This window comes from Lissotriton helveticus, chromosome 3_1 (genome assembly GCF_964261635.1).
Source record: "Lissotriton helveticus chromosome 3_1, aLisHel1.1, whole genome shotgun sequence".
Classification (NCBI taxonomy): Eukaryota; Metazoa; Chordata; class Amphibia; order Caudata; family Salamandridae; genus Lissotriton; species Lissotriton helveticus.
Genome location: NC_136061.1, coordinates 1,813,947,645 through 1,813,962,765, shown reverse-complemented (window position 1 = coordinate 1,813,962,765; position 15,121 = coordinate 1,813,947,645).

Here is a 15,121-nt window from a genome sequence, read left to right as displayed (position 1 = left end):
AGGGAAGAGTGAAGCGCCATCCGGAATCAGCAGCGACATGGGAGCCCACCCCGACCGCCGCAAAAGAAAAAAACAACAAAGCCGGTAAGCGCCAGCAACAGGAGCGCGAAAGTTCGAAGAACTGAAAGCCAGCGCGAGCTCTCGCGAGAGTCTCGGCGGCCATTGTGAGGCCAGGCGGGAGAGCCAATAGAAAGGAAGAAGCGCGGCGGCCATCTTAAAGTCAGGCGGCACTGCAATTGGTCACGAAGTCCCGCGAGAAGACGGCGGCCATCTTAGCGTCAGGCGTCTGAGCCAATAGGAACAAAGAACAAGCGCGGCGGCCATTTTGAGGCCAGGCACAGCGCGAAAGAAAAGAAAAAGGGCAGAAAAGTGCAGAACAGCACAAGAAAAGAAGAAAGAAGATAAAGAGATACAAAGAAAATAAAGAGGAAAGAAAAGAAGAAAGGAGATAAAGAGACAAGAAGAAAATAAAGAGGAAAGAAAAGATAAAAGGAAAGGAAGAAGAGAAAAGGGGACACAAAAGAGGGAGATAAGTGAAAAGGACAAGGAAAGCCTAGAAAAGGCTAAAAGAAAAGGAGAATAACAGAAGAAGAAAAGGCAAAAATGGCAGATCCAAAGCCCAGCGCACAATACAGGAGCCCACTACCGTTCAACTTATCGGAGCCACAGGCAGGAATAAGGTGGGAGAAGTGGATAAGACGATTTGAAAGATACGTAGAAGACACAGATGTAGCAGACGGAAAGAAACGAGGGCTACTGCTGAACTTAGCAGGGGATGACGTCGAAGAACTTCTAGTGACACTGCCTACCGAAGAAACAAAAACGTATGAAGACCTAAAGAAATGCCTAACAGCTAAATTTGACCCACAACGAAACATTGACTTCGAACGATATACATTTACGGTTGCGTGCCAACGAGCAGGCGAAACACTAGATGACTTCGCGACAAGGTTGAGAAAACTGGTGACACATTGTGAGTTCGACAAATTCGATAACGAACAAGCCATAAGGCTGAGGATCATAGAAGGCTGTCGCGACACAGGATTCAGGGCAAGAATACTCAAGGAACCGACGTCATTGGAGAACATCCTGCCACTAGCCAGAGCAGAGGCGAGAGCAACGGAACATGCCAAGGAAATGGAAAGAGGGAAGAGCGTTGAAATAGAAAACGCACACTTCACGACAAACAGAGATCGCCCAGGCCGAGGGAAGAATGACTGGAGGGAACGAAAGGAAAGGAGACCACGCGAAGAAACTTGTTTCCAGTGCGGAATGGGATTTCCTCACAGAGGCGCATGCCCAGCGTTTGGCCAGACGTGCAGGAGATGTGGTGGAAGAAATCACTACGACAGTATGTGCCACAGTGCACAAGTGAGAGGCGACAAGGAAAGAACAGGAAGACAACAGGAGTCGACGACAAGACACGTCAGGTATGTCGATAACGAAAGGAGAAGTATGTCATGAGAGTCGAGCGAAGAAGAGGAAGAAGAGAAAGTGGAAAGATTATACCACATGTCGGAAGTGCACACAGAGCCAGCAGACAAAAGCATCCGAAGGAAGACAGACAATGCAAAGATAAGAGTAGGAGAGCACGAAGCAGACTTTATATTGGACAGTGGGGCAACATGCAACGTCATGTGTGTATCAGAGTTCGAAAAAATGGAAGTAAAGCCGACACTGAGAGCGTCCAAGGTAAAAGTGTTCACCTGGGGGGCAAAGAAAGAGATAACGAATTTGGGAAAATTCACAGAGGAACTGAGGTACAAGGACAAAGTAAAGAAGGAAGACATTCATGTTCTCAAAGGCGATGCCCCTGGACCATGCCTGATGAGCAACAGCACCGCTAAAAAGATGGGCCTCATAACGATGACATATGAAAAAGAGAAAGGACATGCCGATAACAAGCGAAGAGAAGAGGTAGGAACAAGAAAAAGAGGAGGAGAAGGAAAAAGAATGAGCGAGAAAAAAAAAGACAGCAAAGGGCGGCCGCAGAAAGAGAGGAGCAAGAAGCAAAGCGGAGGGCGGAGAACAACGACCAACACGAAGAGAGGCTGACAAAAAGAGAGCAGACGGAGGACAACAGAAAGGCAGAAGAAAGGATGACGGCAGACAAGGACGACCAAGGAAAGGGTGCAAGGGGACAAAAAGAATACGTAGGAAAAAGTAGAAAAAGAGACTGGGGAGAAGGGTCGACGAGACTCTCTCTCTCTCTCTCTCTCTCTCTCTCTCTCTCTCTCTCTCTCTCTCTCTCTCTCTCTCTCTCTCTCTCTCTCTCTCTCTCTTCTTCTCACCACGACAATAAGAAGGAGAAGAGCACCATGAACATTTGTCTGCAACAAGGGGGGAGATGTAGTGACCTGACGAGTAGGGACCAAGGACACTAGGACCCTGTGGGTCATGAGGGAGGTGACCAGGTCACCGGACACCACATCCGGTCAGGGGACAGGAAGAGGGCAGTAAGGACGAGGACAGGAATGGACGTGTGTGCCGAGCTGTAATGAGCAGAAGAATAAAGGAATGTAATTACACTCACCTGTGTCCTGCGTGTGATTTGGGGGCTGCAGAGTATATGCGGAGCCGACACGACAGTCCTCGTCGACTCAGCATCTCATGTGACTCTCTCACTCATCGGGGAGCCGCGCCTCCTCGCGCTCACCCGGTAAGTAAAATGTTATTTCATTCAGTCCTGAGAGGGAGGGTGAACGTGTGGCTGCACCAGTCTCCTTAAATTTGCGGCAATATCCATTGGGCTCCCCTGGCCTCGCTAAAACACTCCTGCCCCACAGTGCGCTTTGCCGCTCCAGTCGCCTGCTGGCCGGACATTGTCTTCTCTCTCTTCCGCCTCACACTTCACACGCTGCGCGGTTTGGGGGAGGTTTGCTCTACTCCCGTGGGCTTCACAGTTTTGTAGGGCCACAGGTTATCCCTCCTTGCGGGAACGGGAGAGTGGTTAGCTACTCCACTCTCCGTCCTCCCGCCTTGGGCTTTCGTTCTCGCCCCCACGTTCCGCAGCTAGGGCTCACCTTCGGGTCGGCGGGGCTTTTCCTCCACGCGGGTAGGCTCTGCTTGGGAACGCAGGTACTTGAGGAGCGGGGTGGCCTCCCACTGGCCTCTTCACATGCGGTGTCACTTTGTCGTGGCCTACCCGGGTGGGCTCCGCTCGGCTCGCACTTTACTCCCCACGGCGCTCCCACACAGGGCGGCTCACGCAGGCAGGTTCCTGAGGTGTGGGGTGGGCTCCCGGTCACCTCGTTCCTTTATGCAGGCCCGGAGTTTGTCACCTGCTCCACGGGCATTCAGGCGGCTGGCGTCTTCCATGAAGTGGGGGGGAGGGGGTGCTGATTCTTCGCGGCAGCTCTCTGCCCCTCACCTGTCTTCATCGGTCTCACACTCCTGCCCGGCTGGTCATCTCTTTGACACCGGTGGGCCCCGCTTGGCTCTCGCACCCCCGGGGCTCTTCTCACGCCCCGTGGGTCATCGCGTCGGTGCGGGGTTGGCTCCCGGTCACTGTTTTCATGCCTGGGGCTCTTCACATGCCCCGCAGGCGATCAGGCATTTCCCGCCGGGGGCTCGTGGCACGCCTCACAGCGAGCAGGCGCTTCTCACGCCTTCTCCAGGGGGTGCCCTCAGCACGGGCAGCTCTCTCCCCCTTTCCCTTAGCTGCTGGGCTGCTGCACGCACGGGCACAGCCCCCTCGTCGTCAATGTGGTATTTGGGCCCTAGGCCCTCATACTGCTAAATAAGGTGACACAGACACAGTGTGGTACTGGGTTAACTGGCCCTGAGCACATGCGCTCAGCCCCTTTTATTAGCAGGGTCATCTGACTGATGACGCCTGTGGTGGGTGGGTGTTCAGTGTGGGTTACACCATACTGCAACACTAGAATGCTGACTCCAGGTCACTACAACTGGGAGCAGGGCCAGTGACTTCGAACATTTACTAACATGACACTCCCAGAGGACGGGGCAAGACAAGGGATCATTGCATGGACTTAACTGAGTTGTGAGGCAAACGTAAGCACTGTACAAGGCATATAGTCACCGGATGTCGACCTAATTAGAGACCCTAACAAAACTTACGCAGAGTTGGGAATGCACGCACTTGCCTGCCTCAATGGGGAAGCTGGACAAAAACCACTTTAAGCTGAATTTTGAACAGCACAAATCCATGAGGGTACGGGATGAAGAAACAATGTCGCAGGAGAAAGAAGGCCCAGCAAGATCGGATCTTGGAGAAGATATACGGCAGATACTGGTGACTATGCAGCAGCGCTTGTCCACCATTGACGGCAAGATTGATTCTTTAGTCTATCATATGTCAGAAAGGATTGACAAGCACTCAGAGACTTGAGATGGTTTTAAGACAAGTTTCTGAAACAGAAGACCTACAAACCGAAACATCTATAGCCAACAATAAAACAAAACTACTAGTAACATCGCTACAAAATAAGACAGAGGATTTGGAAGCCCGTTCACGAATAGATAACCTGCGAACAGTGGGCCTAGCGGAATCTACAACCACAGGCAACATCGAGACCTTTGTTGAGAGGCTCCTGATAACCTTGCTAGGCCGAGATACCTTTTCAACAGTTTTTATAGTAGAACGCACTCACCGATCATTAGCTCCACGACCGCCGCTGGGCGTGTCGCATCTCCCATTCACAGCACGTCTACTGAAATACTGAGACAGATGCGGCACTACGCCACGCCAGAGAGCTTAAACTACTTTGCTTCGAGGGAGCTGAACTCTCCTTGTACCCGGACTTCACACCACAGGTTCAAGAAGTGAGAAGGCAAGTTGCACCTGCGAAACGGAAACTCCACGAGCTTAATGTGAAATATGCCATGCTCTACCCTGCACGATTGTGTGTACTGGTGGAAGGGAAGCCCAAAATCCTCCCTGATCCCCAAAGTCTACAACAAACACTCAAGAAGCTAGAGGCGGCAACAGGCTTCTCGAAGGACACGCAGCAGATGGACATGAAAACATCAGTGAACTGAATTAACTGGACTAACTAATGTGTATCGCTTACCATAACACTTTAACTAAAGCCCACTAGACACAGACACCTGAACTCATACATAAATGCTGTATGTCAAATGTGACACCTAACTATGAACGCTGTCCTGGGGAACTAGGCTCTAATAAGGTGAAGCAAGATGCATGGTAGTGTGGAGATGAACTGAGAATATTTTCTCTGCTTAATAGGTCATTGAATCAACACCAGACAGCACGGATGTACTGTTTGTACATGTAATGGCGATCTGGCAATCTCTGCCCTTGTATGTTATACACACTTGTTGACTGGGTATATTTTCTTTTTCTTAGGGGTTAATCGTGGAATCAACACCCGACAGCATGGATGCACTGTTTGTCCATGTAATGGCGATTCCGCAATCTCTGCCCTTGCGTGTTATACACACTTGTTGACTGGGTATATTGTTTTTTTAGGTCTCGTCCTATTCCATTCCGCAAGGAATGAATAGGACGAGACTATTGCGGCTAAACTAAGAGCTAAACTAAATGCGGATTTCCAGAAGTGCATGGGGTCTCGTGAACGCGCTTCTCGCATCACCACATGAAAGCCACACACACTTCAAAGGCTCCGTTCCCCGCCCCCCGCCTGCACTTCGCACTCTCCGACTTCCCTTCCCACCTCCCACGGCCGCTCTTCCCATTCACGCGCTCGTTACCATTTGGTCCTGAGCCGCATTTCTCCTCCCATCTGCCTGTGCCTACCAAAAATTAACGAGTCTTTGTGTAAGTAGCATGTGCTCATGTGAAGCGCTCCGATGCCTTCGCATCGAGTTCGCGCTATATAAAACTGCAAGAATCAAAAGGATTACCTGCGGTGTCGCATTCGTCACACTCCCCAGCATCAGTAAGTGCTAGAAATGCCACATGTATGTTAAACAACTCCTGCCCCGTAATGTACAGGGTCGCACCACTTACGGCTTTCAGTCCTGGCCGTCTGTAGTTAACAAACAGTATTTTGAGCAGTAGCCCCCAACTTCAAGACTTGGAGATGAGCAAGAACGTGTTCTAACCCCACCGCCAAACGAGGACTGCGAACATCTTTTATGCGTACTGGATTGGCTGGACTGACCTCGATCCTCCAATTGCAGTCCACCGAACACTTTAGCAGTACCGCAGACTCACACTATATGTTCTACCTTGTGATTGGCTGTTATGTGATCCGGAAATGCTAAAGATGAAAATTACATCCTTTCGAAGATCAGCCACGGTGGAAGCACTCTGCACATGGAGTTAACTTCACTGCCCGTGTTATAAACAGGTGGTCATCGTACTTTACAGCACCCGTGGTACGTTGTTAATATTCTTTGTGCCAACGTTTGATAATGCCAGCACTTTTTCTACCTTAAGCTACAGTTCTAATTATGGGATCTTTATATCGCTGAATGTACTCGTTCTCTTACCATATGGGATTTGGTGTTTCCAAAACAGGTGACATGTTTACTGTTGAGCGCAGTGTTTTTTTTGTTGTTGTTGTTTTTTTAACTAGAAATTGCAGTAGCCATGTGGCCGAGTGTTTAAGTTCAGAAAAAATGGGGCTGCAGTTACGGTGCCAGTATTTCCACTTGATAACCACGTTTCGTGATTTTTGACGGATCAGTTTATCTCCCTTTATACCCGAGTTCCCTCGTTTGCTAACATTTTGAGAACTTTCCGCTTATTTTTAAGGCGCAATCTGATACTCTGCTTTTCACTGCTAACTCCTATTAATATTATGATTTAATATCCTTCAACGTTATTTGTAAAGTGCCTAAATACACCTGATCCTAGGACACTATAGAAAAAAAAATGAATTGGCGTATCCTATTAAATACCGCCTCAAGCTTCTTACAAACATAACTAAGATCATAACATTGATAGAAGATGCATCTGAACCTTCCAGTTTTAGTAGAGGGAGGTTAAATAACTAATGGATGAGGGACCCTGCTTTCCTCGTCTAAAATCTCCCGACCGGTCACAACCTTTGCACTCATATAGGGCTGAAAAAAATCCGGTCTCCTGAGAGCATTGTCAAATTTTGTAGCAGGCTTACCCAACAACTCTTATTAAAGAGAAACGCATCAAGTGCTTGAACAGTACTGTTTCAAAATCCGCAAGCAACAAGTTTCGTATGTCCAGCAATAAAGCCTTGCTAGGCCGAGATACCTTTTCAACAGTTTTTATAGTAGAACGCACTCACCGATCATTAGCTCCACGACCGCCGCTGGGCGTGTCGCATCTCCCATTCACAGCACGTCTACTGAAATACTGAGACAGATGCGGCACTACGCCACGCCAGAGAGCTTAAACTACTTTGCTTCGAGGGAGCTGAACTCTCCTTGTACCCGGACTTCACACCACAGGTTCAAGAAGTGAGAAGGCAAGTTGCACCTGCGAAACGGAAACTCCACGAGCTTAATGTGAAATATGCCATGCTCTACCCTGCACGATTGTGTGTACTGGTGGAAGGGAAGCCCAAAATCCTCCCTGATCCCCAAAGTCTACAACAAACACTCAAGAAGCTAGAGGCGGCAACAGGCTTCTCGAAGGACACGCAGCAGATGGACATGAAAACATCAGTGAACTGAATTAACTGGACTAACTAATGTGTATCGCTTACCATAACACTTTAACTAAAGCCCACTAGACACAGACACCTGAACTCATACATAAATGCTGTATGTCAAATGTGACACCTAACTATGAACGCTGTCCTGGGGAACTAGGCTCTAATAAGGTGAAGCAAGATGCATGGTAGTGTGGAGATGAACTGAGAATATTTTCTCTGCTTAATAGGTCATTGAATCAACACCAGACAGCACGGATGTACTGTTTGTACATGTAATGGCGATCTGGCAATCTCTGCCCTTGTATGTTATACACACTTGTTGACTGGGTATATTTTCTTTTTCTTAGGGGTTAATCGTGGAATCAACACCCGACAGCATGGATGCACTGTTTGTCCATGTAATGGCGATTCCGCAATCTCTGCCCTTGCGTGTTATACACACTTGTTGACTGGGTATATTGTTTTTTTAGGTCTCGTCCTATTCCATTCCGCAAGGAATGAATAGGACGAGACTATTGCGGCTAAACTAAGAGCTAAACTAAATGCGGATTTCCAGAAGTGCATGGGGTCTCGTGAACGCGCTTCTCGCATCACCACATGAAAGCCACACACACTTCAAAGGCTCCGTTCCCCGCCCCCCGCCTGCACTTCGCACTCTCCGACTTCCCTTCCCACCTCCCACGGCCGCTCTTCCCATTCACGCGCTCGTTACCATTTGGTCCTGAGCCGCATTTCTCCTCCCATCTGCCTGTGCCTACCAAAAATTAACGAGTCTTTGTGTAAGTAGCATGTGCTCATGTGAAGCGCTCCGATGCCTTCGCATCGAGTTCGCGCTATATAAAACTGCAAGAATCAAAAGGATTACCTGCGGTGTCGCATTCGTCACACTCCCCAGCATCAGTAAGTGCTAGAAATGCCACATGTATGTTAAACAACTCCTGCCCCGTAATGTACAGGGTCGCACCACTTACGGCTTTCAGTCCTGGCCGTCTGTAGTTAACAAACAGTATTTTGAGCAGTAGCCCCCAACTTCAAGACTTGGAGATGAGCAAGAACGTGTTCTAACCCCACCGCCAAACGAGGACTGCGAACATCTTTTATGCGTACTGGATTGGCTGGACTGACCTCGATCCTCCAATTGCAGTCCACCGAACACTTTAGCAGTACCGCAGACTCACACTATATGTTCTACCTTGTGATTGGCTGTTATGTGATCCGGAAATGCTAAAGATGAAAATTACATCCTTTCGAAGATCAGCCACGGTGGAAGCACTCTGCACATGGAGTTAACTTCACTGCCCGTGTTATAAACAGGTGGTCATCGTACTTTACAGCACCCGTGGTACGTTGTTAATATTCTTTGTGCCAACGTTTGATAATGCCAGCACTTTTTCTACCTTAAGCTACAGTTCTAATTATGGGATCTTTATATCGCTGAATGTACTCGTTCTCTTACCATATGGGATTTGGTGTTTCCAAAACAGGTGACATGTTTACTGTTGAGCGCAGTGTTTTTTTTGTTGTTGTTGTTTTTTTAACTAGAAATTGCAGTAGCCATGTGGCCGAGTGTTTAAGTTCAGAAAAAATGGGGCTGCAGTTACGGTGCCAGTATTTCCACTTGATAACCACGTTTCGTGATTTTTGACGGATCAGTTTATCTCCCTTTATACCCGAGTTCCCTCGTTTGCTAACATTTTGAGAACTTTCCGCTTATTTTTAAGGCGCAATCTGATACTCTGCTTTTCACTGCTAACTCCTATTAATATTATGATTTAATATCCTTCAACGTTATTTGTAAAGTGCCTAAATACACCTGATCCTAGGACACTATAGAAAAAAAAATGAATTGGCGTATCCTATTAAATACCGCCTCAAGCTTCTTACAAACATAACTAAGATCATAACATTGATAGAAGATGCATCTGAACCTTCCAGTTTTAGTAGAGGGAGGTTAAATAACTAATGGATGAGGGACCCTGCTTTCCTCGTCTAAAATCTCCCGACCGGTCACAACCTTTGCACTCATATAGGGCTGAAAAAAATCCGGTCTCCTGAGAGCATTGTCAAATTTTGTAGCAGGCTTACCCAACAACTCTTATTAAAGAGAAACGCATCAAGTGCTTGAACAGTACTGTTTCAAAATCCGCAAGCAACAAGTTTCGTATGTCCAGCAATAAAGCATTTTGCTCTCTTTTGTAATTTCTTTCATGGAGGACTGGGTCTCGATTAAATGGGTTCTAGTTATGTGCCTAGTTTCTTTTCCCGAGTTGTATACACAGACATTACTTCCTTCGTTCGTCCGATAGCATCACATTGCAGTTATTTGGGTGTAGACTATAAACAGATTGTTTGCTGACCAGTTCTGTTTTGGCTTGTGTCGTTCTATTGAACAAACAGAAACCAAGGTACCCCTCAATAAAAGTGTGTGTGGTCTGTGAGAAAAGGGAAAAACACGATCCAGAATTATATAGACCTCCCACTGAACCACTCACTAATTCACTTTGGCCACCCATGGCTCTATAGGGCTATCCCTCAAACAATGCAGAGATTTTTTTTTTTTAAAGTATATACTTTTATTTTATCATGGTAGAAATATATTGTTTTGTTTCTTTTAAATCTTTTTTTCCATATTACAAAAACATTGCATAAACAATCAGACTATCATAATTTCCTTTTTAGGTCTCGTCCTATTCCATTCCGCTAGCTGGCTGTTTAAAGTATTTGCTCGCAGCTTGTGGAACGCCCGGCACCAAAGCGCTTACATACATCTGCACACACCTCTTTGGCGCTACAAAAACTAACCTGCTGCTTTTTGCGAGCGCGTGCATTAGCCCAGCTGTTCCAAATCATCCCTGCACTTATTACTCTGCTCGTTTATATGATACAAAACACTGTCAATACATTAACACTAATGCTAGCAGGGCTGGCTCTTTAAAGTATTTGCTCGCAGCTTGTTTTTGTTTAAATGTAAATCATTCCATATCAAGCCGTCTGCGACCCGACGTTTGAAGCCCATGTTTTGGGCCAAACAGTACCCCGTCACATATAAACACAGCCACGTGTAACTGGATGTACAGCTGATTCAAGGGCTTCCAAGGGGTTTATAATCCTGCAGTGCCGGTCTAAATCTAGCTGCTATGAAGTGCAGGTGCGTCATTCATGCGGAAGTAACCAGGGCCTTCCACACATTGGACACTGCGCTGCCTCACACACACACTGCGCTGCCTCACACACACTGCGCTGCCTCACACACACTGCACTGCCTCACACACACTGCACTGCCTCACACACTCTGCACTGCATCACACACACTGCCCTGCATCACACACACTGCCCTGCTACACACTACACTGCCTCACACACACACTGTGCTGCCTCACACACGCACTGCGCTGCATCACACACTGCGCTGCCACACACACTGCGCTGCCACACACACACTGCCTCACACACTCACTGCGCTGCCTCACACACACACTGCGCTGCCTCACACACACACTGCGCTGCCTCACACACACACTGTGCTGCCTCACACACACACTGCACTGCCTCACACACACACACTGCACTGCCTCACACACACACATTCGCTGCCTCACCCACACACACTGCGCTGCCTCACACACACGCTGCCTCACTCACACACACTGCCTCACACACACACAATGCGCTGCCTCACACACACACACACACACACTGCACTGCCTCACGCGCACGCACACACACACTGCGCTGCCTCACACACTGTCCTGCCTCACACACACTGCATTGCCACATAATTACACAGCTCTCAATGCAACATACACTCCAAATACCACTCATTGCCACATAATTATATGCTACATAATTACACTGCACTCAATGCAACATACACTCCAAACAATACGACTCAGTGCCACAAAATTACATCCTACATAATTACACTGCACTCAATGCAACATACACTCCAAATACCACTCAGTGCCACATAATTACACGCCGCATAATTACACTGCACTCAATGCAACATACACTCCAAACAATACGACTCAGTGCCACAAAATTACACACAACACATTTACACTCTACTGAATACAACATACACTCCACACAATACCACTCAATGCCACATAATTACATGCTACATAATTACACTGCACTCAATGCAACATACACTCCAAATACCACTCAGTGCCACATAATTACACGCCGCATAATTACACTGCACTCAATGCAACATACACTCCAAATACCACTCAGTGCCACATATTACACACCACTTATTTACACTGCACTCAATGCAACATACACTCCAAATACTACTGAGAGCCACATAATTACACACCACATAATTACACTGCACTCAATGCAACATTCACTCCAAATCCCACTCAGTGCCACATAAGTACACTCTACTGAATGCAACACACACTCCACACAATACCACTCAGTGCCACATAATATGCTACATAATTACACTGCACTCAATGCAACATACACTCCAAATACCACTCAGTGCCACATAATTACACGCCGCATAATTACACTGCACTCAATGCAACATACACTCCAAATACCACTCAGTGCCACATAATTACACGCCACATAATTACACTACACTCAATGCAACTTACACTCCAAATACCACTCAGTGCCACATAATTACACACCACTTATTTACACTGCACTCAATGCAACATACACTCCAAATACTACTGAGTGCCACATAATTACACACCACATAATTACACTGCACTCAATGCAACATTCACTCCAAATCCCACTCAGTGCCACATAAGTACACTCTACTGAATGCAACACACACTCCACACAATACCACTCAGTGCCACATAATATGCTACATAATTACACTGCACTCAATGCAACATACACTCCAAATACCACTCAGTGCCACATAATTACACGCCGCATAATTACACTGCACTCAATGTAACATACACTCCAAATACCACTCAGTGCCACATAATTACACGCCACATAATTACACTACACTCAATGCAACTTACACTCCAAATACCACTCAGTGCCACATAATTACACACCACTTATTTACACTGCACTCAATGCAACACACACTCCAAATACTACTGAGTGCCACATAATTACACACCACATAATTACACTGCACTCAATGCAACATTCACTCCAAATCCCACTCAGTGCCACATAAGTACACTCTACTGAATGCAACACACACTCCACACAATACCACTCAGTGCCACATAATATGCTACATAATTACACTGCACTCAATGCAACATACACTCCAAATACCACTCAGTGCCACATAATTACACGCCGCATAATTACACTGCACTCAATGCAACATACACTCCAAATACCACTCAGTGCCACATAATTACACTACACTCAATGCAACTTACACTCCAAATACCACTCAGTGCCACATAATTACACACCACTTATTTACACTACACTCAATGCAACATACACTCCAAATACTACTGAGTGCCACATAATTACACACCACATAATTACACTGCACTCAATGCAACATTCACTCCAAATCCCACTCAGTGCCACATAAGTACACTCTACTGAATGCAACACACACTCCACACAATACCACTCAGTGCCACATAATATGCTACATAATTACACTGCACTCAATGCAACATAAACTCCAAATACCACTCAGTGCCACATAATTACACGCCGCATAATTACACTGCACTCAATGTAACATACACTCCAAATACCACTCAGTGCCACATAATTACACGCCACATAATTACACTACACTCAATGCAACTTACACTCCAAATACCACTCAGTGCCACATAATTACACACCACTTATTTACACTGCACTCAATGCAACATACACTCCAAATACTACTGAGTGCCACATAATTACACACCACTTATTTACACTGCACTCAATGCAACATACACTCCAAATACTACTGAGTGCCACATAATTACACACCACATAATTACACTGCACTCAATGCAACATTCACTCCAAATCCCACTCAGTGCCACATAAGTACACTCTACTGAATGCAACACACACTCCACACAATACCACTCAGTGCCACATAATATGCTACATAATTACACTGCACTCAATGCAACATACACTCCGTGCCACATAATTACTCTACTGAATACAACATACACTCCCCATATTACCACTCAGTGCCACATAATTACACCCCATATAATTACTCTTCTCAATGCAACGTAAATACACTCCACATAATACCACTTAGTGCCGTATAATTACACACCTCATACCTACACTACTCAATGCAACATAAATACACTCTATCTATCTATCGCACTCACTCTATCGCCATCACTCTATCTATCTATCGCCCTCACTCTATCTATCGCTTCGCCACAGCATCACTCAGCACCACCACAGCATCACTCATGGGAAATACAACTCACTAGGCGCTACCACTGCATCAATGAACGCCACAACATCACTCGTCGCCACCACAACATCACTCAGCGCCACCACAGCATCAATCTGTGCAACCATTCAACAACTGGTTCAAATATCTTCTCTCAATGTTTCAAGCTTTATTACAAATGTCACAAAAAGATGTTAATATTTCACTTCTGTTCTTGGATTTTCGTCACAATACAATACAATTAACATAATCTTCACAAAAAAAAATTCCAAAAGTTTAAGCTACTGCTATTATAAATTACAATAACTTTTATTTCAGTATTAATTATTAAAAACGGGAAAAGCCATTGGTATTTGATATATCAATACATCTAAGTCACGTAAATACAACACATACTGCATTACAAATGCTATAGGTGTCACATTTGCAACAGTTAAAACTATTGGCATTGTAAATGACAAAGCTATTAAGTTTGCTACTTTCAAAACCAACACATAAATAAAAAATGTGTCATTTACAATACCAATAGCTCAAACTTTCCTAATGCGAGACCTATTGCATTGCAAATGCTTGTCTTAGGGGTTAGTGTGGGAGGGTATAAACAGGCTGCGTCAACTTCTAAGGGACATGGCGTGGGGAATGGGGATTGGGTTATTCTTTACTATTGTTGCACCATTACTGTTGGAAACTCAGAGATGGTTGGTTCAGTTCACAATATAATTTACATAAGTACAATGTTAATGATGGGGGATAAAAATGGACTCCCTATTACCTCGTCAGACTTCCCCTTTCCAGCCCTTAACACATGAGCAATAGCTCCTCCTAACAGAAATTCCAAGCGAATAAACTCCCTTGGTCCCATTCCTACCCTCCAGGCCACTTCCACATCCTGTGGCACATAACTCCTGACCTACTGCTCAACATCCTGTTTTTTTCTGCAGTTCAGGTATGCGGAGAACTCTCAATTTCACTCCAGTTCGTGGATGTTGGTTAAGTGTGAACAGTCAGCTGCAGCAACCGTTTTTGTGTGTTCATCGGAGTCCTCCCTGCTGTATCGGGACTGTTAGAGGCTCGGCTATGGTGCCAGCGTGGCCCCGGGTGTTTTTGTCTCTCCTTCCAGACACCCGGGGGAGGGGAGTTGGCTAACGGCTCTGGG